This window comes from Schistocerca serialis, chromosome 8 (assembly GCF_023864345.2).
Source record: "Schistocerca serialis cubense isolate TAMUIC-IGC-003099 chromosome 8, iqSchSeri2.2, whole genome shotgun sequence".
Lineage (NCBI taxonomy): Eukaryota > Metazoa > Arthropoda > Insecta > Orthoptera > Acrididae > Schistocerca > Schistocerca serialis.
In genome coordinates, this window is record NC_064645.1 from 99,794,272 (window position 1) to 99,819,038 (window position 24,767).

The window sequence follows — 24,767 nt, forward strand, 5'->3', positions numbered from 1 at the left end:
GACTGTTTCACATTTTGAGCTATCGTTTTGAAAAACAGACTAAATCATTACAAATCACATTGAATAGTAGGATATAAGATATTCCACGAGATTCCATTGTATTTCAGATTCTACGGTAATGCATTCACTAATGCAAAATTTGACTATTAATCACAGTTACGTAATAAACCACACTTGATGCTACAGCTGCAATTTGTTTTACATTCAGTATTTTGTGAAAGTCGTTTAAAAAGCGAGGAATTTAGCCTGAATTTATACAAACAGGGCATTCTACATCCACAACTGTGTCTATACTCCGCAAGCCACCAGTCGGTGTGTGGCGGAGGGTATCTCGTAAATCTCTGTCACTTCACCCCTCTCCTGTTCCAGTCACGAATGGTGCCAGGGAGAAGCGTTTGTTAATAATCCTCCGTGCGAGTTGGAATCTCTCTCGTCCTGCATTTATGATCTTTCTGAGAAATGCATTATTGAGATTGTGACTCTACGAGGAACGTATGATGTCCGAATTATAACAGTAAATCGGATACCTTGCTGCGCAACACTTCTCTTGTAACATCTGCCACTGGAGGTGCACCTTTGTACCGGTTTAGCGCTCATTAAGAGAGCCTGTGACGAAACGCGCTGCTCTCCTTCGGATTTTGTCTTTTTCATCTGTCAGTCCTATCTGGTACGAATCCCTGACGAACAGTATTCATTTGTCGAGAGAATGTTGTGGTAAGGTAGATTATTCGTGTTTATAACACACTCTCTGAGCATTTTCGTAATGAATCTCAGTTTTACTTCTACTTTTCCTACGACACGATACTTTAACTCGCTCTGTGAAGTCACCCCCAGACATTTAATGGATGTTGCTAGTTCCAGTAATCGTTCTACGTTCGTTTACACAATAACTGGTATTTTTGCCTCTTAATGTGCTTTACGTTATGTTAACACATTTTGCACCAGCAATAAAATCTATCTCAGAATTATTATTTTCGTGGCATGTATTCAATCAGTTACATATCAAATTGCCGTAAGTACGAGTAGTTTTCGGAACAAAGATTTTTACAGCAGTTTTATTGTATGCGATATCACAGCGAAACCACTGTTAAATAAGGGCTTGTACATTTTCTGTGGTACACTGCAAGGCAAGTGCCACCATGTCACTTTCATTGTCGCTGTCGGAGGTTTCCGATTCCGATCAGTTGGTAATTTATCCTAAAGGTGATGTGGCACGTCGCTGATGAGGTCAGCGACATGCAGATTCCATGACTCCATTGTAAGAGGAAGAAATGACACGAAACATACTTGCCGGAGGCCGAAGGCGGAAGCCATACACGACAATCTTTTTTTCGTACGAAAGCTGACATGTGGCACAGAAAACGGTATTTTAAAGATACATCAGCACTTATCATCAACACTATATAATCATAAAAAAGACAGACAGCGAAGCTCCCAAAAAGCATGATCCACAGCGGCTAAGTGGCAAACCTCTACTAAGCTACACAGTCGACATAGAAAACTTTTTTTCGGTCAGTAGCCACTTGTAAACAAAAGGTTCAGTTATACAGTGAGAACGGAGACGTATTTTCTATGTAATCTGCCTACTCAGTAGATGTCAGGCTATAGTTTTATATGTGATGTCCTAAACTCCAACTCTTCGGATGATGTATATACGCCTTAAAGTCTCATATACACCGAAATATGTATTTTATACTTAGAATACCTGTAAATTAACAGAAGCAACTGATTTTCGATAATCATCATAAATACTGCATAATTAGTTCTACCAGTGCAACGCAAATAACATTTTCTTACCAAACACTGTCAAAACCGTGTAACTGAATGAATGCGTCAGCAAAGGTGCCGCATGATATAGTTTTCAGTATTACATTTTTGTACAACTGATGTTCCGTGAATAGTGGGAAGATCCTCTGCATTAATTTTTTTTTACTTACTTCTCTTTTCATTTACTTATATTTTAAATTGTTGCAAGCGTATCCGTAAACACATCCTACGAAGACACACCTCGGTAAATAAATTTCCTGTTACATTCCTTAAACCATATCTTAATACAGAATGCTGGATTTTTGTTGATCAATCTGAGACTGATTTTAAGTTACCCAATGACAAATTTTCACTCTACAACGTATGCTCTCTGACGATAACAAAGAACATGAACTATGAATGTGCTTTCCAGCGAACTACCGGAGGTGTTAAGTATATAGCGTACATGAATATCAATTTGACGCTACTTTGGTAAGATATTTTGACGATGAACACATGTATGATTTACGCCATATTCACGTTTTACCTATCTTCGCTCGTGTCTATCGTAGACCTAGTCGTACAGTTAAAGGCGCAACACACGAATGTAACGACCACACGCATTTATTATGTTTATTTTTTAGTTTATATATACGCCAAAGCACATGGTATGTAATACCAGGTGTGGAAGTATGAAACCGGAGTTTCCCTATAGATGGTGGTAGCCATCAATGTAGGGCCAGTGAGACCGCGTTTCAGCGCCATCTGCCTCCTGTAACGGCTGACGACGAATGTCAAAACACAGTAACCCAAGTTCCATTCACCGGTATCTGTTTAAAATGCGTAAAAATGTCGAGTATTGTGCCTGCGTACCACAATTTGCGGACAGTGTTAGTTTTCTATTATCATTTCAAGAAAACGGCTGCAGAATCGAATAGAATGCCTCTCGAAGCTTTCGGCGAACATGCGCGCTGGAAAACAAAGTGTTTCAGTGATTCAAAAAGTGCAAAAGTGGTGATTCTGCCCCCCCCCCCCACCCTCTTATGAGTCCTCGTCCTCCGTCGGCTCCTTCCTCCTCCCCCCCCCCCCCACTTCGTTTTTCCTCTCCTTCCCCCCCTTTTCTTTCCCATCAACTGTCCCGGTTCCCCCCGTCTGCCGTCGGCTGTGGTGTGTCATGTTTGTGCTAACGTTTTAGTGCAGTGTTCAAGTGAGTGTTCAGTGTTGTGCGTCTTTCCAAAGACCCATGCTGTCGCTGGGTGTGATTTTTATATCTCTTTCGAAAAAAATCAGACTGTCGCCGTGTTTTTAATTGCCCATCTATTATTTTTCCTGTCTGTTTCCTGTGGATTTTATTAGCATGACCGTCCCTTTGTTATGTTTTAAGTTCCACAACTTTCCGCCATTTTACCATTTAAGTCGCCGATTTCATCGCCTGCTTTTATAATTTATTATCTTCATTGTTTTAAAACAAATTCTGTAAGCTGAAGAGCGGCGTACTAAGCTGCTGCCAGCCCGCCCACTTCGGGGGGAATCGAAACTCAATAAAGAAAAAAAAATAAAAGATTGGGAAACCACCGAAAAAGTTCGAAGACAAAGAATTGCAGGCCTTGTTGGACGAAGATGATACTCAGGCAACAGGAACGCGCAGAAAAATTTAATTTGACGCATAAAGCTGTTTCTCTTCGGTTGAAAGCTACGGGAAAGGTGGAGAAATTTGGGAAATGAGTTCCGCGTGAACTGAATGGAAGACAGCAAGACCACTTGTGAAATGCTGTTCGCCAGATACAAAAGAGTCGTTTCTCCATCGAATAGCGACAGGCGAAGAAAAATGGATATGTTTTGAGAATCCTAAGCGTCATAAATCGTGAGTGAATCCAGGCAAACCGTCGACATCACTGCAAGACCAAATTGGTTTGGAAAGAAGTCAATGATCTGTGTTTGGTTGGATGAGAAGGGTGTCATCTACCACGAACTGCTAAAACTGGTGAAACCGTTAACACTGATCGCTACCAAAAGCAAGTGATCGATTTAAATAGAGCATTAAGTGAAAAACAACAGAAATATGGAGAAAGGCAACTCAAAGTCACATTGCTCCATAATGACGCCCCATCACACACAGCAAAACGGGTCAGGAAAACGATCGAGGCTTTCAGTTGGGAAATATTAGGGCATGAGGCTTTTCCTCCAGACTTGGCTCCGCCCGATTATTATCTGTTTGCTTTACTGGGACACGATGTCACTGGACAACGCTTCAGTTCGTATGAAAATGTGCGAAAATGGCTGGCTGACTGGTTCGCTTGAAAAGAAGGACTGGTTTTGAAGAATAGTAATTGTTCCGAAAGAACAAATACCAATGACGACCATGCAGGTTCTCTAGAAAGAAATGAAAATTAATCAAAAGCTTCAGCTGCCAACAGGTAGTGTTGATACACCTCAATGGCGACAGCTGAAACTTTGTGCCCCGACCAGGACTCGAACCCTGGCTCTCCTGCTTACTTGGCAGACGGTCTATCCACCAGAGCCACCGAGGGCACAGAGGATAGTGCGATTGCAAGGATTTATGCCTTGCACGCTTCCCGTGAGTCCCACATTCTCAACTGTCCACAACCTACATTCGTAATGTTCCTAAAGAATATTTGCCCATTCACTCATTACTCGTGCCAACTAAGGTGACGATTCCAGTAAGAGTTCGGGCAAAGTGTGCGCATTCACACAGAAAAAGATCAGTGGCCGGGTAACCTTTAACTATATGAATAATAGTAACTGTTTCGAAAGAACAGGTACCAATGATGACCATACAGCTTCTCTAGAAAGATATGATAATTAATCGAAACCCTCAGCTGCCAACAGGTGTTGTTGATATACCTCAATGGGTACAGCTGAAAATGTATGCCCCGACCGGGACTCGAACCCTGGATCTCCTGCTTACATGGCAGACGCTCTATCCATCTGAGCCACCGAGGGCACAGAGGCTAGCGCGACTGCATGCCCCATTGAGGTATATCAACAACACCTGCTGGCGTTCCCGGGTTCGATTCCCGGCGGGGTCAGGGATTTTCTCTGCCTCGTGATGGCTGGGTGTTGTGTGATGTCCTTAGGTTAGTTAGGTTTAAGTAGTTCTAAGTTCTAGGGGACTGATGACCATAGATGTTAAGTCCCGTAGTGCTCAGAGCCAACATCTGCTGGCAACTGAGGGTTTCGATTAATTATCATTTCCTTAGAACTTCTTTTTTTTTTTTTTTCTTTTTGTCGTGGCGTTCATATTCTGCCCGAGAGGTTTGAGAAATGATTAAATACCAGTGGAGATTTTTAAATGAAATATTATCAGTTTCAAACGCAGACGTGTAATTATTGCAACCAAATTCCGGTTTCATACTTCTACACCTGGTAATTTATTATTGTATCTTCAGCAATTTTATTTTTCCGTATGCATAACATGAAGTGAATGCCGTCTTATGTGCGCGCGCTGTATTTCGCATTTTGCTGTATTTCGTCTTGATAATAGGCATATAGCCGAAATTGCAATAGTGGGTTGTTCAAATGAAGAATCGACCATCACGTCTTTTACAAAGCACCTGAAGATGGCACACACGGAAGGAACAGGCTAGGCTTACTGTGTCAGCTTTCGAGTCACCTCGATCAACGTCCACTGTAACGTCTTTTGCTCCTGCAGTGCACTCTTTTTACACTCCGTTCGAGAGAACCTCGCGAATCGCCTCTGGGAGCCGGCTGTGCATATCTCTGCGAGCGCGTGTGCGCCTCGCGGACTCCGTGCCGAGGCGAGATATTTTTGGAGGCCACTTGGCAGCTGGTCCGGCCCTTATTATGTAAGCGACGGCACAATACGAATATGAATATCGCGGAACGCCGATCTTTAAATTTAGAAGCGCTCTCCGGGACCTGACCCAGATGGGTAGACGGCACGGGGAGTGGCTCTCCGTCTGTCCGACCTACCCGTCTGCTTCCAGCTGTCCACGAGGCGCGGCCGCTGGTCGAAGCGCCTGCGCTGCCGTGGGCCGGGCCGAGTTCGTTTGATATGTCACTGGCGAGTAACACAGCTCAGAGATACTGGGCCATACATCGACAGATCTGCCACACCATAGTACAGGAGATAACTGAAAGGAATACGTAATGAGACGAACAGAAGTGGCATTTACGTTAGAAGACAATAATTACACTTACGTCACTGCCATTCGAAGTAGTTCCATGTACATCAGAAGAAACGGGACATGATTTTCAATAGGGTATGTGATCACAAGGACGGCTATGCATACCTCGCATCGTGTTCCGATGCTAGCCACAAGACTGTTAAGGAGTTCTCGTGGTGCCGGCCGGAGTGGCCGTGCGGTTCTAGGCGCTAGGGTCTGAAGCCGAGCGACCGCTACGGTCGCAGGTTCGAATCCTGCCTCGGACAAGGATGTGTGTGCTGTCCTTAAGTTAGTTAGGTTTAATTAGTTCTATGTTCTAGGTGACTGATGACCTCAGAAGTTAAGTCGCATAGTGCTCAGAGCCATTTGAACCATTTTTTAAGTTCTCGTGGTGGAGCATACCATTCCGCCATCAGCGCGGTTGAAAATTACCGAATGATAGCAGGTGCATGTGGCCGTCCTGCATTACATCTCCCTAACGCATCCCACTCTTGGTCGACGGGATTTGAATTAGGGTAACGGCCAGGCCAGTCTATTCGCTGAATATTCACACGTTCCAAGAAAACCTCCACCAGCGCTGTTCGATACAGTCGTGCAGTCATCTGGAACAATGTCAGCGCCGAATGCACCCCTAGTAAGATGTACATGAGGAAGCAGTACAGTGTCACAATACGATTGAACTGTGAGTGCACCGTGTTGAAAGAATTGGCTGTCCGTGCTACAATATACTCCCCACACCATAACACGTGGACCACGAAAACGATAGTGTTCGACAATGTTAGACGTCTCTTCATACGGTGAGAGTCTGGAACACGAAATGTCCGCAGCTCGTGGTCGTGCCGTAGCGTTCTCGCTTCCCGCGCCCGGGTTCGATTCCCGGCGGGGTCAGGGATTTTCTCTGCCTCGTGATGACTGGGTGTTGTGCGATGTCCTTAGATTAGTTAGGTTTCAGTAGTTCTAAGTTCTAGGGGACTGATGACCATAGAAGTTAAGTCCCATAGTGCTCAGAGCCATTTGAACCATTTTTTTGAACAAGAAATGCCCCCCAGGAATATTGTCGATTGCTGGTGGTGTGCGGGCTTTATGTTGTACGAACGTAGCGACCTACAAATCTTTCAACACGGTACAGTGGTCCGCAGTTCGTGGTCTCGCGGTCGCGTTCTCGCTTCCCGATCACGGGGTCCCGGGTTCGGTTCTCGGCGGGGTCAAGGATTTTCACCTGTCTCGAGATGACTGGGTGTTTGTGTTGTCGTTATCATTTCCTCATTATTCATGCATATGGCAAGACTGGACTGAGAAAAGGCTAGGAATTTGTACGGGCGCTGATAACCGCGCAGTTGAGCACCCCACAAACCACAAACTGAAACATCACCAACACGGTACAGTCGCCTGTCGTTGTTTCTGTCACATTGTACTCCATCCCAATGTGCGTCTTTTCAAGGATGCGTTCGGCAATGAACTCAAAAAGAAGGTTCAAATGGCTCTGAGCACTATGGGACTTAACATCTGACGTCATCAGTCTCCTAGAACTTAGAACTATTTAAACTTAAGCACATCTATACCCAACGCAGGATTCGAACTTGCGACCGCAGCCGTCGCGCGGTTCCAAACTGCAGGACCTAGAACCGCTTGGCCACAGCGGTCGGCCAATGAAATCATTTTTAGGCTTCTGTATCTCAGTGGGTAATAACGAAACCCTTTTAGGATCACATGGTGTCCATCTACGTGTCCAATGGTTAACATCCCCTTTCCTCAGGAACGGGTAGATGTATCAAGTTGAAATTTATGACAAATACCACGGTACAGGTGTTTCGTGGCGTTAAAAATTGAAGCTTCTAAGTCAGTGCAATGAAATTACAAGGCAGTTTACGTCACATATTTGTACAATCGTATTCATAGAATCTATAGGGCTCTTCCCATTACCTAGAATCACGAAATTTCTCAAGAAGCAAGGTTGCGATGTACAAGTAATGAAAATAAATTTAGGGAATACTTGATTCGTAACTGCATCACATCTAAATATTTTTTGCCATTTTTCGTCCCTCTGTCTGTTTGTCCACCTATTGAGAAGTTCTCAGGAACTTATAGATTTATCAAGCTAAAATTTTTGTAATATGCTAACGTCTACGGGTGCTTCGTGAAATAAAATACATAAGCTGCTAAGTCAATGCAATGAAATGATTGCGCTGTTTACATCACCTATTTCGATACAACTCACACATCAGAATCGGCAAAAGAAGTTTCTACTCCGCCCCTAAATTCGTACGGAACCCTCAGAGCGAGGCTGCTTCTCGCAGTCGCCTGGATCTTTCAGGATGACAATGCTCAGGCACACCGAACAATGCAGGTAGAGGAACTCCTCCTGCGAGTAAATCATGTCCGGCGAATGGACTGGTCTACCCCGTTCCCACCCCACACCTTCCCCACTGAGCGCGTGTTCCATGCGTTGGAGAGAAATATAGCACACACACTGCTAAAGACGATCTCCTTTTTTTTTTTTTTTTCTGTATTGAGTTTCGATTCCCCCCCCCCCCCCAAAGGGGATGGGCTGGCAGTAGCTTAGTACGTCGCTCTGCACCCTACAGAATTTGTTTTAAAAAGATGAAGATAATAAATGATAAAAACTGGCATTAAAATCGGCGACTTAAACGGTAAACTGGCTGAAAATTGTGGAACTTGAAACATAAAACGAAGGGTTTATGAAGCTAATAATATACACAGGAAGCAGAAAAGTAATAGACAGACAATTAAAAAAAAAACAGGGTGACAGTCTGGTTTCTGTTCGCAAAAGATATAAAATTCACACCAAGCAATAGCATGATTTCTGTTCGTAACACTTTGGAAAGACGCAAAACACTGAAACTCACTTAAACAATGCACTAAAAAGTTAGCACAAATACGACATACCACAGCCAAGGGCAGATGGGGGGAACCTGGATAGATGTTGCTGTTGTTGTGGTCTTCAGTCCTGAGACTGGTTTGATGCAGCTCTCCATGCTACTCTATCCTGTGCAAGCTTTTTCATCTCCCAGTACCTACTGCAACCTACATCCTTCTGAATCTGCTTAGTGTATTCATCTCTTGGTCTCCCTCTACGATTTTTATCCTCCACGCTGCCCTCCAATACTAAATTGGTTATCCCTTGATGCCTCAGAACATGTCCTACCAACCGAACCCTTCTTCTGGTCAAGTTGTGCCACAAACTTCTCTTCTCCTCAATCCTCTTCAATACTTCCTCATTAGTTATGTGATCTACCCATCTAATCTTCAGCATTCTTCTGCAGCACCGCATTTCGAAAGCTTCTATTCTCTTCTTGTCCAAACTATTTATCGTCCATGTTTCACTTCCATACATGGCTACACTCCATACAAATACTTTCAGAAATGACTTCCTGACACTTAAATCTATACTCGATGTTAACAAATTTCTCTTCTTCAGAAATGCTTTCCTTGCCATTGCCAGTCTACATTTTATATCCTCTCTACTTCGACCATCATCAGTTATTTTGCTCCTCAAATAGCAAAACTCCTTTACTACTTTAAGTATCTCTTTTCCTAATCTAATTCCCTCAGCATCACCCGACTTAATTAGACTACATTCCATTATCCTTGGTTTGCTTTTGTTGATGTTCATCTTATACCCTCCTTTCAAGACACTGTCCATTCCATTCAACTGCTCTTCCAAGTCCTTTGCTGTCTCTGAAAGAATTACAATGTCATCGACAAACCTCAAAGTTTTTATTTCTTCTCCATGAATTTTAATACCTACTCCGAATTTTTCTTTTGTTTCCTTTACTGCTTGCTCAATATACAGATTGAACAACATCGGGGAGAGGCTACAACTCTGTCTTACTCCCTTCCCAACCACTGCTTCCCTTTCATGTCCCTCGACCCTTATAACTGCCGTCTGGTTTCTGTACAAATTGTAAATAGCCTTTCGCTCCCTGTATTTTACCCCTGCCACCTTTAGAATTTGAAAGGGAATATTGCAGTCAATATTGTCAACATTCTCTAAGTCTACAAATGCTAGAAACGTAGGTTTGCCTTTCCTTAATCTTTCTTCTAAGATAAGTCGTAAGGTCAGTATTGCCTCACGTGTTCCAGTGTTTCTACGGAATCCAAACTGATCTTCCCCGAGGTTGGCTTCTACTAGTTTTTCCATTCGTCTGTAAAGAATTCGTGTTAGTATTTTGCAGCTGTGACTTATTAAGCTGATAGTTCGGTAATTTTCACATCTGTCAACACCTGCTTTCTTTGGGATTGGAATTATTATATTCTTCTTGAAGTCTGAGGGTATTTCGCCTGTTTCATACATCTTGCTCACCAGATGGTAGAGTTTTGTCAGGACTGGCTCTCCCAAGGCCATCAGTAGTTCCAATGGAATGTTGTCTACTCCGGGGGCCTTATTTCGACTCAAGTCTTTCAGTGCTCTGTCAAACTCTTCACGCTGTATCATATCTCCCATTTCATCTTCATCTACATCCTCTTCCATTTCCATAATATTGTCCTCAAGTACATCGCCCTTGTATAGACCCTCTATATACTCCTTCCACCTGGATAGATGATGAGAAAGAAAAGGGGGAAAGGAGCCAATGGAGGACAAGGGTTCATAAGAAGGGGGGGGGGGCAGACGTGATAGGGAGTTGGGAAAGGCAGAGGAGGGGAATGCAAAAGGACTCTTTGGGGGGGGGGGGGGGGGGAAGGGAGGCAGAGAGAGGTTAGATGGAGAGAAAACAAGATGGAAGGGGGGGGAACAGGGAGCCTGGGGAAAGGACAGAGGGAAGGAGGGAAGATGAGGATCAGAGTTGATAGGAGGGATAAATGGAGGGAGAGAGGGCATCATCCAGGAGGGGGAGTTGACAGAAGCCACCTTCGGAAAGGAGAAGAAGGGTGTGGAGATGGAGGGTAGTGGGGACACAACAGTGAAGGTGGGGCGGGGGGTGGGGGTTGGAGAGGAGCAACCATGGCATGAGGGGGATAAGGCGGCGGAAGGTATAGAGTATGTGGACATGTTCGAGGAATAGGAGCAGATGGGGGAAAGGAATCAGGTCGTAGAGGATCCGCGTGGGGGACGGGAGGCGTATACGGAATGCGAGGTAGAATGCATGGCGCTCGAGGATCTGGAGAGACTTTTATATTTGGGAGGGGGGGGGGGGAACGGTTTCCCATCTTTTTAATGTCTAGAAGACCGTCATGAATCACGGTGACACGAGAATAATTATTGTCTGTGAATAATAGTGTCATTTCTATTCGTCTCAATGCGTATTTCTCATCTGTGGAAGTAATATCTATGTGGCGCCAATGATTCTCTTTCTAGTCGGGCCAGCAATCCAGGCTGTTCAGGCATGCGTGTTTTCTTTTTGGTTTTCCTCTTCTGGCCACTCTTTAAACGCGGTGCTTCTGGCAATGTGAGTATTGGTTTTCCACTCCGAAGCGCTAGAGGTCGTGCTTGCCCGTTGTAGGTTGTGTTGTGAAGTCTCGCAGTGACCGTTACGTGGAGCATTTGTTGCTCGCGGCGCCCTGTTATGGTCTGAGAAGTGTGTCAGCGCCGGACTGTTGGTGATGGGCTCTAATGTAATAGCAAGAGTGTATGTAGTACGACTTGATATGGATGCCTATGTACGCTATGTGGAGTCTCGTCGCTTGCTGCTACTAGCGGTGGGAACACGCTATTTTCTTTGAAGTGGCTTTGGTGATCAATCTGATCGTAATTTGTGTTTGACTGTGGTTATCCACACTGAGGCGGAGAGATACTGGTGGATATATATTGAATAGTGGTGTTCAGAGTATAAATCACTGCCCAGTGACGAGAGTACTTAGTGTGAGTAGTGTGAAACCTGCGTGAGTCGCCTAGCACAGTGCGCAGACCATGTTTTGTATTAAGACTGTGGGGTTTCTAATGTAGTTAAGTATCATGAGATTTATACGGTGGTCTCCGTTTGAAGGGGCCATACCATCGTGTCTTGTATTTTTTTTTTTTTCTGTCATCAGTCTACTGACTGGTTTGATGCGGCCCGCCACGAATTCCTTTCCTGTGCTAACCTCTTCATCTCAGAGTAGCACTTGCAGCCTACGTCCTCAATTATTTGCTTGACGTATTCCAATCTCTGTCTTCCTCAACAATTTTTGCCCTCTACAGCTCCCTCTAGTACCATGGAAGTCATTCCCTCATGTCTTAGCAGATGTCCTATCATCCTGTCCCTTCTCCTTATCAGTGTTTTCCACATCTTTCCTCTCCGATTCTGCGTAGAACCTCCTCATTCCTTACCTTATCAGTCCACCTAATTTTCAACATTCGCCTATAGCACCACATTTCAAATGCTTCGATTCTCTTCTGTTCCGGTTTTCCCACAGTCCATGTTTCACTACCATACAATGCTGTACTCCAGACGTACATCCTCAGAAATTTCTTCCTCAAATTAAGGCCGGTATTTGATATTAGTAGACTTCTCTTGGCCAGAAATGCCTTTTTTGCCATAGCGAGTCTGCTTTTGATGTCCTCCATGCTCCGTCCGTCATTGGTTATTTTACTGCCTAGGTAGCAGAATTCCTTAACTTCATTGACTTCGTGACCATCAATCCTAATGTTAAGTTTCTCGCTGTTCTCATTTCTACTACTTCTCATTACCTTCGTCTTTCTCCAGTTTACTCTCAAACCATACTGTGTACTCATTAGACTGTTCATTCCGTTCAGCAGATCATTTAATTCTTCTTCACTTTCACTCAGGATAGCAATGTCATCAGCGAATCGTATCATTGATATCCTTTCACCTTGTATTTTAATTCCACTCCTGAACTGTTCTTTTATTTCCATCATTGCTTCCTCGATGTGCAGATTGAAGAGTAGCGGCGAAAGGCCACAGCTTTGTCTTACACCATTCTTAATACGAGCACTTCATTCTTGATCGTCCACTCTTATTATTCCCTCTTGGTTGTTGTACATATTGTATATGACCCGTCTCTCGCTATAGCTTAGCCCTACTTTTTTCAGAATCTCGAACAGCTTGCACCATTTTGTATTGTCGAACGCTTTTTCCAGGTCGACAAATCCTACGATTTGGATAGATGACGAGGAAATAAAAAGGTGGGAAGGAGAGGAAAAACGAAGTGGGGAGGGGGGAAAGGAGCCGATGGAGGATGAGGACCCATAAGAGGGGGGGGGGGGTGCTGGACAGACGCGACAGATAGTGGAGAGAGGCAGAGGAGGAGAATACAAAAGGACTCTGGGGGGAGATAGGAGGTAGGGGGAGGGTAGGCGAGGAGAAAACAGAATGGAAGGGGGGAAGAGGGAGCACAGGGAAAGAGCACAGGAAAGGAAGGGGGGTGAGGATCAGAGTTGATAGGAGGGATAAATGGAGGAGAGGGGTCATCATCTGGGAGGGGTAGTTGATGCAAGCCATCTTGGGAAAGGAGATGAAGAGTGTTAAGATGGAGGGCAGGGGAACACAACAATGAAGGCGTGGCAGGGGGTGGGGACATGAGAGGAGAGGAGCAATCATGTGATTCGGGGAATCAAGGCGGCAGGATGTGTAGAGGATGCCGATATGTTTGAGGAATAGGAGCAGATGGGGGATAGGAATGAGGTCAAAGAGGATCCGCATGGGGGATGGAGTCGTGTGGTTGTCATTGCCGTGCTTATGTAGCCGTGTCGTCACTCGTGACGTCACTGGTGCTCGGTCCCGCACCATGTATGGTAATGTTTTGGCTGCCCGCCTGCCGGGCCCACTTCAACTCCCTCAACAACGGATCCCACGCTGTACTCAGCTGCAGTCCACCGTCTCCATTGAAGGTGTTATCAGAAATTCTAATCTCTATGGCCTCGTTCATCACACTGTCCCAGAAGCCATTTGTCCGTTTAATACTAGACGTCTCACTGAATGCAATTCGGTGTCCGTTTTCCGGAGCATGTTCTGCTGCAGCTGACTTTTCGGGATAGCGCAGACGGTAACACCTTTCATGTTCTGTGTGGCGCTGTTCAATAATGCGAACAGTCTGGCCGAGATAGAACTGCCCCCATCCACACGGTATCTTTTAAATTCCTGGTGTTCTGTGGCCTACATCGTCTTTCACAGATTTCATTAGTTACCGGATCTTTGTCGTAGTCCTGAAGATTGTGTCTATTTTATGCCTCTTCAGGAGCCGACTGATCTTGTCCAACCACAAAACGGTAAAAATGCAACCTGTTTGGTGTCTGTCTTAGAGGTCTTCTTTCTTTGAAACTTGAATGACACTGCTTGTGAGACCTTTATGTTGTTGTAACAGTTTTCCTAAAAAACTTTGCGTAAGTGGCTCAATTCTCTCGGCAAGTTTTCAGCGTTTGAGGCGGTTTCAGCTCGATGTACCAAGGTCCTCAGAACTGACTGTTTCTGTGCTGGGTGATGGAAGCTGGTGGCGTGCAGATACCGATCCGTGTGGGTGGGCTTGTGGTAAACGCTATGACCTACAGACCGATTGGGTGTACGGCGGACAAGCACGTCCAAGAACGGCAGGGAACCCTCCTTCTCTACTTCCATTATAAAGTGGATGTGGTCGTGGATGCTGTTGAGGTGCTCCAGGAACTCTTCCAACTTTTCTTGTCTATGTGGCCAAACGACGAAGGTATCGTCGACGTAGCGATAAAAACAGCTCGGCTTTGTAGGAGCCATGTCCAAGGCGATGTCTTCGAAATGCTCCATAAAGAGATTGGCTACCACTGGAACTAATGGACTTCCCATCGCCACGCCGTCAGTTTGGTTAAAATATTCTCCATAATGTAAGAAATATGATGACGTCAGAGTGTGCTTAAATAAATCGACGATGGTGTCGTCAAAGAGCTGGGATGGGGACACAAATGAATAAAGAAACCACATCGAAGCTAACCATAATATCCCCTTCAGCAAGTCACAGACCTTTAATCCGACTGATGAAGTCCGCCGTATTCTTCATATGGTGTCCACAGTTATTAAACAGACAAATGGCTTCTGGGATAGCGTGATAAACGAGGCCATAGAGATTAGAATTTCTGACATCACCTTCAATAGAGACGGTGGACTGCAGCTGAGTAGAGCGTGGGATCCGGTGCAGAGGGAGCTGAAGCGGGCCCGGCAGTCACGCGTCCAAAACATTCCCATATAGGGTGCAGGACTGAGCACCAGTGAAGTCTCGAGCGACGTCGCGGTTATATAAGCACGGCAATGACAACCACACGACAGTCATCCACTTGACAATGGCAGAGGAGATCTCTGCCGAAAGCTCGTGGGCAGTAAACCACTTGACGCGGCTTGAAACCCGAGAATGTTTTATTAATGGATATCGCCGCGAAACCATATATTCTGTTGCCACATATTTTTTGCCATAGCTGTTACCTAACGCTATTTGATAATGTGACAAATCTGTAGAACTGCTGCGTGTAAGCAAGCCACCTCTTAACAGCAACTACTTTCGGGGTAATTGGTTCCCTTCCTATTACATGTAAATGTTTGACGTCAAGTGCATTTGATGAATATAACTTCTGAGGCATACATGCAGTACCTTTTGTGTCCAAGGTCAGCCAACTGTAACCTATGCATGGGAAACTTACAAGCATATTGAAACAAACGTATTTCAATTAATAAACTGTTCGGGGCTGTGGTCGAATTGATTTCACATTAATATCTAACATTTCGTCCCCCTCTGCGGAGGACATTTTCAAGGGGGATCGTAGCTTCTATGAATGTCCGAGTCACAGCCTGGCTCGCTAATGACTGCAGCAAAATTCCGCTTCCGGGAGCTTTCGTGCAGTGGCGTGAAGTCACATGTTTTGAATGACCGAGCCCAAACGGCCGTTGTCGACTGCCGCCGTCCGCTGTTACTGTTATCCCATGGAAAAAGACTGGTATACATCTTCTTCAGCACTAGAGTCCAGATGTCATTCAGTTTCACTCCCTCCTCCATAAGCCGGCCGAAGTGGCCGTGCGGTTAAAGGCGCTGCAGTCTGGAACCGCAAGACCGCTACGGTCGCAGGTTCGAATCCTGCCTGGGGCATGGATGTTTGTGATGTCCTTAGGTTAGTTAGGTTTAACTAGTTCTAAGTTCTAGGGGACTAATGACCTCAGCAGTTGAGTCCCATAGTGCTCAGAGCCATTTGAACCATTTGAACCTCCTCCATAATACTGACACTCCTGGGGAGTTTTACAATCACTATGGCCTCTACGTGTACTCTTCCATTGTTTCAGCTTGTGGCTGCCAATACTTCTATAAAAATGAATGTGGTGGTCTCTTGGCTGCAAAGCATGTTCCGAAACAGTTGATGTGTCAATCTCCCGTCATCTGCAGTTGCTCTTTTGCCCTTCTAGTCCCATTTTGTAGTTGCCGCCTACACCTCCCCACAACTACAGTGTGTCCTATAAATTTCTGCTTTTTCCAGCGGTTAGCGAGCATCCTTGGCCGATTTTAGATAATCTGACATCTTTCGTGTGGTTTTGTACATTACCACGATGTTCGGCATTTTCAAGATTTTTCCTTTGCAGTCCGAAATATCCTTAATGAAAGGCAGGAAAACTTTCGATTTCGCCGGCGCTTGAGCATCACTGATTTCTACGCGGTAGTCTTCACGCTCATTTTACCTCAGCGCACGAATAACTATTTTTGAGCAATGGTGACATGTTTCAATTCTGCATGAAGCAGCTCTGGTTCGTATATGTTCCTTGCTCTATCTGCTAGCATTTTTATGACGCCTCGCTTTTGATGTGGGTAGTGCTTGGAATCCCGGTGTAGGTAACTGTCTGTGTGCCTAGGTTTTCGGTGAACCGTGTAGCCCAAGCTACCATCTTCTTTCTTGAAAACTAGCGCGACAAGAAAATTTAATCTTCCGCCAGCCTCTTCCTCCTTGATAAACTGAATATTCGGATAGATCCCCTTGACTTTTTTGTGAAAACGACCCACCTCCTCCCTACCATACCGCAGCAAAACAAACCTATCAATCACGTTCCAGAACCAAATAGTCGGTTTTTTGTTCGCAGTTTCCAATGCCTGCTCATCGTATTTTTCTATAAAGAAGTCTCTATGACTGAGCTTGAGGGACTCCCCACAGCGACACCAACCGTCTGTTCATAGAACTCATCGTTCCATTTGGAATGTTTGATTGTGAGGTAATATTTAAACAGTCTGCAACATCGGGAGAAAAAGTCCGATTGAGCTGCTGCAACACTTCATGGAGCGGAACCATAGTGAGCAGCGATACCACGTCAAAACTAATGTGTCCTCCGGGTGGACCATTATGCCGTTTAATTTACTGATAAAATGTGCTGGATTCTTGATAAGTTATACGAATCCGATCGGACGGCATACGGTCGCAACAATGTTGTCAAGAACTTGGCAATGGAACAGGTGGACGAACCAATAGGTCTCACTGTAGACCTTACAGGAGCATGTTCTTTGTGCAGCTTCGACAATCCATAAAGTCTTCGTAATAGCGCAGCTTAGTTAAACAGACTCTTCTGAACGACGTGTTCGATATATGGCCTCTTTATCAGCCCCGTAACAGTTCTAAGAACTTTGTCAGTGGTGTCTTTATTCAGTTTCCTGTATGTTTGCTCACCTAAGAAATTGTTAATGTTACTATTATAGTTGTTCACATTCAAAAGAACCATTGCATTTCCCTTGTCTGGGGTGAGAATGATAACAATATCGTCATCTTTCAGGCGTTTTATGGCATTCCTCTCACCTACAGTTAAATTACTTGGGTTTTAATGTGAAATCCATTCGACTACAGCATGATAGCCCGGAACAATTTATTAGTTGTGATATTTCCGCCCGTGAAAGTTTACATTTTACAGTGAAAACGTGCTTTTATCGACAACTAGACGATACGTCTCTAGTGGGCCCACATGGGTCACAAAAGCATGAAGAATTCATAGAACATTTGAACTGTATTCACCGTAATATAAAATCCAGCATGGAACGTGAAAGAGAGCCAACAAGCTTTCCTCGATGTGTTCGTAAGATAAAACAGACGGATCCCTGAGTCACAGTGTATGTAGAAAACCCTACGCACACTGATCTCAGTCTCCAAACGTCGAACCACCACCATCTGTCACAAAAAATTCCGAGCTGACATCTTTAATCAATAGGGCCCGAAAACTACCTGAACGATTACAAAACTTACGAATAGTGCTCCAAAAGAGTGGGTACTCAGAGCATCAACTGAAGGGGGGTGCAATAAAAATCAAGAAGCCTGAGAAAGAAGTTGACAAGAGACCGAAGAAAAGAATCCAAAATTCGTGTATGTACCTTATGCTGGCCCAGTGATCAGAAAGATAAGTATACTGCTCCGGAAACGTGGCATCCGCGAATTGTTCTCCTTTGTACCAAGATAAAAATTATTCCTTGTAATGTTGAGGCCCCAGTAAACGATCAAACATTTTGTCAAGCTTAAATATGTTTGCCAAATATTTGACCGTGTACGCTGCTGTTTGACGTATTTGTCAAGTATAGCTCATATTTGACGTGTTTGCCAGACATTTTGACTCACGGAACGTTTGACAAGATAGCCGACGTTATATGTTCAGTGAAAAATTGTTGTATTACAATTTATCTCATTGTGTCTTGTTTTTCCACAACCATGGAAACTGCAGTCAAGTATACAAACAAAATAACACTGACAGTTATGGTAGAGGTGTAGCATCTTTCCCAGCAGTATATTAGGCATGGAAAGGTTATGAACAAAATCAGTATTTTACGCATACGGTCACACACAAGCGGAAGCGGAATGAAATAAAAGTAATCGAAGTTTTCCGGTTATTCCACGGACGATGTGGGCTATATGTTCCTACAGTGCGATATTTTAATGAACTGTCTTAGAGGAATAAGTAGAAGAGAATAAATTTTCGCATACTCGTGTCTTCTTTTTCAGTGTGAGAGCGAAGTAGCGCTAAACAAAGTTTCGAACGTTTCATTGCCAATCCACAGAAAGTTGTAATTGTCATGCTCTGAACGCAACATTTCCATTAACAGGTTTTCCGTTGCATATTTATTTTTCATTTTAAACCATTCACTGGATCAGCGTCTTGTTTTCTTCCTCTTTAAGCACAGTGTCAGAGTCAATGTTGTTGATTTCGTGGTCTTCAGTCCGAAGTGTGGTTTGACGCAGGTCTCCATTTACTACACATTTGTTTGTAGTCATTCCCACTAACGCCAAAATACAGCATACACTAAAAGCTTCTGCTTCAAAAGTAGGGCTAAATTGACAAGCTTTCTTTCTGATACATCCGGGGCTGGATAAAAGTGACAAGTTTGCTCGTTTAGGAGGGCCGTAACAAGTTTTAAAAAATTTAATTAGCCTTCGACGAAATTTGATGTTATCATCGGGTTCTGGTGGTTATATTTCCTTCAGCACGTATTCATGGTCAAATTTCTCATTTTAAGCCATTCTCTGGACCAGAGTCTTGTTTTCTTCTTCTTTAAGCACAGTGACAAAGTCAATGCCAGGACTGGTTACTGACTGTTGTCACTACTACCGAAATACTTAGAAGACTGTCAGCGTCTGATTCAAAGTGCGATTAAACTGACAAACGTTGTTTGAATGAGTACGGGCTTGTTTGGCAAATCCGTGGCTAGATAAGAGCAGTTTTGTCAAACAAGTTTGGTCGTTTACGGGGACCTTTAAAGAGGGTCTAGGTCTACGAAAGTCGAGCGTGTATCGCATTTCACGCGAATCCGGCATGCCTTACGCGGTGCAGACTACTCCGAACAGTCGAAGAGAAATACAAGGAACATCAGCGACACACCCGACTGAAACAACCAAGAAAAATCAGGTGTCGCCGAGAGCTGCCTCGAATGTAATAACGAAATGAAATACGATGAGACCAGTATCGTGTTTAGAAGACCAAGTTTCCGGGAAGGCATAAATAAGGAGTCTGTCGAAATAAAGATGTCAGAAAATACAATAAACAGGGACGGATGTTTCAATTTCAATAACGCTCGGGGGGCCGGCACTCAATTTATTAAAATCTCGCCAGCCATCACATCGAACAGAATTGGAAAACACTGAGAGAATTCGCGTTTCACAGAATACCAGTGAGAACTCTCGAAAACATGAGAGGGCGTAGTGGAAACAGGGAATCTAACTCGGATACAAATAGCGGCGTGAGATCAACACAATCTGTTTGGCGTCCAGGCAGCGGGCACACATAACAGGAAAACTCGCAGCACCTGAAGAACATAGCTGGCTGGGTCGTCGAAATATTCTGCAGAAAATAGAAACAATAAATCGGCTATCGGCACTCTCATAACTTTGATGCCACCATTTCACTGGACGTGGAAACACACGTGGTCGAGGATTGATTGTTTGTTTGGCTGGTTTGGGACAGAGGACCAAACAGTGAGGCCATTGGTACCATCGGATTAGGGAAGCATATCAGCCGTGCCCTGTTAAAGGAACCATCCCAGCAGTTGACTGAAGGGATATATGGAAATCACGGAAAAACTAAATCAGGATGGCCGGACGCGGGTTTGAACCGTTGTCCTCCCGAATGAGAGTCCAATGTGCTAACCATTGCGCCACCTCTCTCGGTCGTGGACAAGGAGCTAGTGACGTCACAGCATGGAATTCCATGTTCCAGTAAACTGCAGTGCGGGAAATAAAGAATCTGGCGTGTCAGCTTTTAGCCTCGTTGAGAGGAAAGTGGCCAAAAAGATACGACATCTTTTTCCGCAGAATATAGACGCTACAATATGGTATCGCATTGAACATCGTATTTGGTAGATTTTCTTTCACGCAGACTACGCGGCATGAATAGTAAATGTTTCAAACCATCAGCAAAATATCGATCTCTCGAAAAAGCGTAGTTTTAGCTACAATTTGTTATAATAAAATGACAGGAAACCACATATCGGTAGGTAAAGGCTTCCTGTAGCTATGTTGTTAGTGTTATGGCTTGTGTGCTACGAAAGTTTAAGTGCTGCGGCATAATAATGATCTCGCAAATGCGCGTGTTTTTGGTAAAATTTGTGTGTCAATTATTTATTAATGACATTTGCAGATACAGTCTTGGACAGCTTATACCACATAGGGGGACGTAGTTACTTTGTCGAAGTTGTGGCGCAAGTTGGTCGCGCTGTGAGCTCTTGAGTTGTTAATTGCCACGATGTAACAAAAGTTAGTTCTGTGTATTAAGCACGTACCTTAGTAGTGAACCGATAACTGAAAGCTACCAGTTTCACGTAACCCTGCTATAATTTTTTTCCACTTTTCGTTTTCTGAACGATTCCGCATTATTCTTATTCACGTAATAATAGTATATTACACAAGCACAAACTGACATTACACACCATACCTTAATCATACTAAATCTAAAATCGAAAATGGGGTGAAAATTCAGTTGAGTTAACAAGTAACTTCTAGTTGTATGCATCTCAGGTCAATGTACAACATCATGTAGTGTTCCTCGACGAGAATTTCGCCATTCAAGGCATCAACGAGTCCAGGATCTCCTTCGCGAAAATCTGCGCTCTTCTCCTGCACTCACTAGCAGATTTAACACTGCTATTTTACCCGCCTCCATTTTCGTAAAGAAACAGCCTCAGCCTGCGAGCCAAATAAAGCCGACAACGGCCCTTGGAGAGCTCTGAGAGCGAAAATCACGTTAGCCAACTCGTCCCGTGTGACGGCGGCGCTGTCTCTCGTAAGGTAGGATGCCCCGTCCTCGTCCACGTCAGCTGTGTTCGCTGCCTCGTCCCATATGAAGACGGCTTAATTTTGGTCGCTTAATCTCTGCTCAGCTTGGGTGCGCGTGCTTCTAACGCGATTCAACCATGCGTCCTCAATAACGATATTCGGCAAAATATTTGTGTGTTGATTTAAATCGTCTGTGTCGTATGCTTCATTGACGATTCGTCATAGAGAACGTAACAGTGTTTTGTTTTCCATGACGGCACCATACACGTTGAATAAGTCTGTAACAGTGTGTCATCTGCATAAGCCGTTGTAAAGTGCATTGGCTGCCGTCCAGTCATGGACCGCTGGCACGCGCCCTATCATACTGTTGTGCCAAGAAGTACAGGCGTGAATTTGGGGAATCCTTGTGAATCACACGCAGCTATGACTGGAAAAATGTTTAGACTACATAGTTGTGTGGAGGTAGGAGTGATTAATTTACTTATAACCAGTTATTCAAAATGGCAGTCACAATCGCATTATTTATTTTACCGCCAACCGGTTTCAACCCGCGATGGGGTCTTCTTCAGGGCAATTTACACCATTTGGTCGCTGGCTGGAGTCGTCACCTTGCCTGTGCACGGTTGGTAACCGTGCACGACTCCAGCGAGCGACCAAATGGTGTAAATTTCCCTGAAGATGACCCCATCGCGGGTTGAAACGGGTTGGCGGCAAAATAAATAATGTGATTGTGACTGTCATTTTGAATAATTGGTTATGGCTGGAAAGTAGTAGTTAAGGGACCGATTGGCACATCGGATTGAAGGAGTGGGCGATGCTGGTAACTTGAGAAATGCTGTGCGAGGCACGTTTACAACACCGCTCACAAGCTATAAGACACTGTATACAAATATGGAGCACAGGGCACCGACCCATATATTGCAGTTACAACAGTGCCTAGTGACTAAGCGTAGGGACCGGAGTGGGCTTAGGAAAGCTGACGTTGTAATTAGCAAAGAGCACTGCAGTTGTCCTCTCCAGTGGAAATATATCAGAGGCATAGGGAAAAGACGTATGAAGAAGCGAGGCCAGAGGCTCAGACCAGGCAGTCGTGTCGCTTTTCTGTCCGCGTATAGAATCAGAGAGAATGACGATTAAGTTCGCCAACGGCCTTGCCGAGTGGTAACACCGGTTCCCGTCAGATCACCGAAGTTCAGCGCTGTCGGGCTGGGCTAGCACTTGGATGGGTGACCATCCATTCTGCCGAGCGCTGTTGGCGAGCGGGGTGCACTCTGCCCTTGTGAGGCAAATTGAGGAGCTACTTGATTGAGAAGTAGCGGCTCCGGTCTCGGAAACTGGCATACGATCGGGAGAGCGGTTTGCTGACCACGTGGTCCTCCATATCCGCTTCCAGTGAAGCCTGTGGGCTGAGGATGACAAGGCGGCCGGTCGGTACCGTTGGGCCTTCATGGCCTCTTCGAGATGAGTTTAGTTTAGTTTAGGTGATTAAGTTGCGAGCCTACCACGACGACCTTGGTGGTGGATACCGGCGGCGAACCGGCCCGCTGAAGCTGCCTCCGCCCTCCGCTTCACGGACGCGTCATTGCTGTTGTGGGACGCGTCGCACCTTGGAGCTACACCGGCGCGAGAAGCGATGGGGCTGCTGGCCTCCACTGGGTGAGATCGTCAGCGGACTGCAAGCTGCCGTCCGCACGAGCGCACGGGGCTCGAACTCGAGGCCTCCCAGATGCAGAGCTGTATGCGGGCGCTAAACGAGCTGCCCTACGCAGCTAAGGCTCACTAGAACGACGGCGGTCAGCTGCTTCCCTTCGGCCCTCTACATCGGGTCCACAAGTCGGGCTCGAGGGAGCAGTCAGCTTTGTTCCGGGACACGGGCACAGGTAACACACTTAGCCGTGGCGAGAATAGGATCTCCACATCCGCATGGCTGGACAACCGTACGCCGGCGCTGCACATCCCGGCATTCACGTCGGGGCTGACTCACGCACGCTGTGCTGCGCCATTGCCGAGTTCAGTGCAAGGCCGGCTGTCTACCTTTGATGTAATAAAGTCAATGTCACACTTGCTTGTGTTTCTCTGCACGCTTCATCGTGAGTCATATACATGATGTAAATTTTAAGTTCACAAACCAGAATAACTCGAAAAATAAGCTTCACACGAAAAAAATGTGTAGAATCCAAAGTTGATTATTTTCGAGGGGGACATCTGCTGGTGCAAAAAATTAGCCCCCCACCCCAGCCGCGTTGGGGTTGGGCGGTAGGCAACTTTAAAATTTCAAATGGAAACCCCCATTTTTTATTGCAGAATCAGATTCTACATAAAAAACTACTTACATTTTGTTCAGAATGGTTCAAATGGGTCTAAGAACTATGGTACTTAACATCTGAGGTCATCAGTCCACGAGACTTAGAACTACTTAAACCTGACTAACCCATGGCCACCACACACATCCATGCCCGAGAAAGGATTCGAACCTGCGACCGTAGCAGCACGTTTTTCTTAAACATTTGTTTTGATTCTTGGTAATTGGCGCTGTAATTCAAGAAAATCGCTGTTCTCATTTTTGCGTGAAAAATGGTTACGATAAATAAAAAGTACTTATCCACTTCGTAAATTTTGATTCCCTAAAAGTAAAACTCTCCCTCTCTCCCCAAAGGGTGAGGTTTGACAGAGAAGAATTAGAGTTTTACAAATGTTGACGCAAATACTGTATTAATTTTTTCCGAAGATTCGGACAAGTTTTGTTTGTTTCGTGGTCATGAAGCCACACAACTTTTAATTATCAAACAAATCATTTGACTAGCTAACTAACTAACCAAACAGCCTACTTACTAACGAGTGGATTCATTTTTTATTTATCCGTAACCATTTTCTACGCAAAAATGACAACGGATTTTCTTGAATTATAGCGCCAACTGCCAAGAATCAAAACAAATGTTTAAGACAAAATGTACGTAGTTTTTTTATGTAGAATCTGATTCTGCAATGAAAAATGGGGGTTCCCATTTGAAATTTTAAAGTTGCCTCCCACCCCACCCCAAGGGGCTGCCGTAGATGGCTAATTTTAGCACCAGCAGACGTCCCCTTCGAAAATAATCAACTTTGGATTCTACACATTTTTCGTGTGAAACTTATTTTCCGAGTTATTCTGCTCTGTCAACTTAAAATTTACATCCTATATATATATTACTCTCGGTCGGTCTGACATATTACAGCCAATGAACTGTGGGCAGGGTTGG

General features: G+C 44.7%; 1 protein-coding gene and 1 non-coding gene across 2 annotated transcripts in view; both read right to left on the reverse strand.

Annotated features, from left to right (window-relative positions):
* Positions 1 to 24,767, reverse strand: part of LOC126416851 (uncharacterized) — a 1,707,974-nt gene that overhangs the window by 613,796 nt on the left and 1,069,411 nt on the right. The gene's annotated exons all lie outside the window — the stretch shown is intronic.
* Trnat-ugu (transfer RNA threonine (anticodon UGU)) lies at positions 4,637 to 4,711 on the reverse strand. Its single transcript has one exon. It is a non-coding gene; the product is annotated as a tRNA-Thr (tRNA).